This window comes from Anarrhichthys ocellatus, unplaced genomic scaffold (assembly GCF_004355925.1).
Source record: "Anarrhichthys ocellatus isolate YVR2014 unplaced genomic scaffold, GSC_Weel_1.0 scaffold2992, whole genome shotgun sequence".
Lineage (NCBI taxonomy): Eukaryota > Metazoa > Chordata > Actinopteri > Perciformes > Anarhichadidae > Anarrhichthys > Anarrhichthys ocellatus.
The window spans coordinates 676-4,357 of NW_022282966.1; the positions used below are offsets into that span (position 1 = coordinate 676).

General features: G+C 41.5%; 1 long non-coding RNA gene across 1 annotated transcript; it reads left to right on the forward strand.

Moving 5' to 3' along the window:
* Nucleotides 1-708: 708 nt before the first annotated feature.
* Nucleotides 709-3,371, forward strand: LOC116378680 (uncharacterized). The gene is made up of 3 exons (XR_004212320.1): nucleotides 709-746; nucleotides 1,673-1,756; nucleotides 1,873-3,371. It is a non-coding gene; the product is annotated as an uncharacterized LOC116378680 (long non-coding RNA).
* The last annotated feature ends 311 nt before the right edge of the window (nucleotides 3,372-3,682 follow it).

Consider the following 3,682-nt stretch of genomic DNA (forward strand, 5'->3'; position numbering starts at 1 on the left):
TAAATTTGAAAAGTCCTGCATTTTTGAGATTACATGATTACATTTGATCATGAAAACACATAGAAATCTGATGACATACATAAGTACTATAGAAATGATTCATATTGTCTTTAGCTCATGCAAGCAGAAAGGGCTTTTAACATTTATTTCTAATATACCAAACTGAAAACATGGATGTCTTTGCATAATTAATTAAATTGTGTTTGAATAATGATGACCTGCCTTTTCCTCCTCCGAGCACCTAATTAAAGAGAGATGAATTGGATTACTATAGACAGGGGAGGCAAATAGAAATTATATTGATGTTTAATCTAATCTTCCTCCCATTTGCAAAACACATCAGAAGATGTTTTTTCTGTTTCAGAGGACCCGTTATTCAAATGGACAAAATCACAAGCACCTTCCCTCTGCTAAGCTTTAACTAAGATTACTTTTCTGTGTCTTTTGAATGCAAAACACAGTCGGGAAAACATCGCTGTGTATGCAAGTCTGGTTACTTGAATATACTGATAGCATCTCTGGATCAGACAGCTCAGCAGATCTAAGTGACTCTCGTGTGATCTACTACTAATGTCAACAGATTTTCCTCACCACACCCTGGCCAGGATAAATACTGTATATCAAGCACTGTGACAGATCCAAAGAGGTTTCATCCTGGCATTACTCTAATGGTACCATCTCATCTCTCATTTGTCTCTGGTGTTGTCTAGGTGGATATGTACCAGCCCCACTGACTCCTCAACAAGGTACCAAACACCCACCTCCTCACATCTCTCCATGCACCCAAAAACACCACATTAGAAAGTGATAATAACTAGTACCGGTCATAAAAGTGTCCCTTGCACCTCAGCCTATTTTCCAATTTCTCTCTCTGCTCGTTGGCAACAAGTCAGATCATTTGGATGAGATTGGAAAAGGGTGGGTTGTCACTGTGTGTGCTTGTCAGTGCAGATGGCACAGCACAACCAGTACCTTGAACTCATGATAATCGGCATTTTCCTGAACATCTGAGATTACGGACGGTGGGATTATTTCACAGAAACACGTCTGGTTTCTTAGATAACTACAGTCCCCGCTTTCATCTCTCACAGTATCTGATGTATCGACAGCTTTCGAGGACACCTTTGTAAATGTACTATAGGCCTATGTATGAATGAATGAAATTGATTTCCCTCAACGGTTTGAGACCCAGTTTCCTCCCACAGCCCAAAGACATGCATGTCAGGTTGATCGATTACTCTAAATTGCCAGCACAGTAGTTGTGAATGTGAGCGTGAATGGTTGTCTCTGTGTCAGCCCTGTGATTACTATTTACTAGCATTGCTGGTTGTGAGATGTGGTTGAAAGGTCTGGGAAAAGTTAGTAAGTGGACCTTAAAGGGGAACTTTCCCCTCTGGTTTCCATCAATAAATCCATCTGTAATTTAAAACACAGCCCCTTCTGTCTCTAGTGTATAACAGCTTCTCTGGGAGGCGGGTGGTACAGTATAGTTGCTGTGTGCGTGCAGTGGTCAAGCGCCACACATCCACTCGTCGTAAACTCCACTCAGCCGTAACAGCAAAGCCAGGAGACCTCTTGTGGACATGACAAGTCATTAAACATTTAAATAGCATTAGGGAATGTTTAATTAAAGTAATTAGCTGATTCATTTGTTTTTTGTGTTGTTCTGCAGCCAAAGCAGCCAAGTACGGCCAATTGCAGAGCTTCCTTGGTGGTGCAGGAGGAGGAGCAGGAGGAGGAGGAGGAGTCTATAGAGGTAAAAGAGTGTTTACTATTGCCAGTCAGTTTGAAAAGAACAGATGTGTGTTTGAACATGCATTATCTCCTGTGACTTCTTAGAACAGACTGAACTCCTGATGTTTTTTGCTGCAGGTGGAGTTGCAGGATGCCGGGGCAAATTCTGTGGCAGGAGGAAGTAGAGGATCTCTTGAGATCCAGCGTGACCTCAAGACACCATGGTGCTACTGCATGATCTAGAATGTACATTTTATATGCAAACAAACCCCGTTAGAAAACATGTAAAGATGTTTGGTTTTTTTACTTACTTGACTTCATCGCCTGTTTTTATACAAACCCACCGACCCAGAATTTTGTACACGCTCCGGTGTGACGTATGTTAGTTGCAGCTTTAACTCCCCGTACTGCACCAGCCCACTTAGAATACAAAGAGTGTGTGTATGTGTCACAGTGTGTTGTTGTTGTTGTGCATGAATGTGCGTGTGTTTCGTGTATGGTTGTACTGTTGTGCGAAAGACTGACTGAACCATCGACTGTCAATGTGACCTATGAATGATTTCTCTTTCCACTGAGGTGAACTGTCCTCAGTGTCACAGCCCACACTGTCGCACCTCGCTGTGCAGAGCTTGTCATCTCTCTGACATGTCAGAGGGGTTGGGTTGGTCGAGGCTCGTCCGAAAACTGAGGAAATCTGGCCAATCTCAGTGTCGTCTCTTGCTCCCCGTTTTCTCTGCTGCTATTCTTAGGCCTGCTGGGTATAAAGCAGCGGGAATTGGGGCTCTGGCCAACCCATCTGCTCTCAGTAACTTTGCTGATTCTAGTTGCTATGCAGTTCAGTTTTCTCTGCATTTTTAATGTTGCCAAACTTGTGATGTATGAAGAGCAGTTTCTGCTCTGAGGAACGACATGCTGAAGATGTTACACGATGTTTAAAAAACATGGGAAAGCCTTCCAAGTATAGATTAATACGTAACTCGGATACTACTCTGGCATTTACATTATGTATGTGTGAATGTTTCATGATGTCTCTTGAATAGAGCGCCGTAGTCTGCTTCAAATGTTTAGTCTCATTGCAGCAGTTATTTACATTTATGTAACTTGTCATTACATGATTATTCAAGATTGTTTGCACCATTCTTTGACTCATAGCTTTATTGTTATCAGGAATGTGTGAACATCCTTTGCTTTTGCATTTATTCAGTGTTTAGAATTGTAATACAGAATAAGACTTTGTTTAATGGGAGAGACAAAGTGTTAATGTGAGGCATGAGCACCCATTGTTCTTCATTTACTTGAGCTGCTTTTAAAAAGGCCAAACTGACCAAAGGTGCATGAGCGCTGTTGCCAAGTGACCCCATCTCTCTCTGTAATTGTGTACTGTATTTTGTACTAATTTGATAAACGCTGGCTTCGGTTCCTTCACTCGGTGCTGTGTAAGAAATGTCTTTGAGCCTCGCTGGGTCAGACCTTGTCTTATGTGCCAAGGGATACCCTTCATCTTTATTTAAAGCTGTTTTTATAAGGAGGAACAGTGTGGTTTTGCACTTTTTATATTTCCACGACACACATGTGACTTGTTCCTGGAATCCAGCATTTATTTGCTTCATTAAATAACAAAATACAATGTGTTAAAAGATCTGGTGTTGTCCGTTTTGTTTTAGTTTTTCTTCACGAGTGCATTCCACTGCAGCAGCAGCAGCAGTTTGTCCTGTGAGTTGATGAAAACCACCTGGCTCAGAGTGGCCAGAGTGGCTCATAGATCAGTTTGCTATAAGCCACATACCACAAAGCAATAATATCTCAGGTGTAAGTCTTGTTGCAACAGTTCTGCTACATCTTTTCTGTTTGTCCCAATGGGCAAAATTAATCAGGAACCATCAGATTTAATGTATTTCAAGATCAGATATGTGAAAAAGTTGGCAGAGCTCTTCATTGTAATGACAAC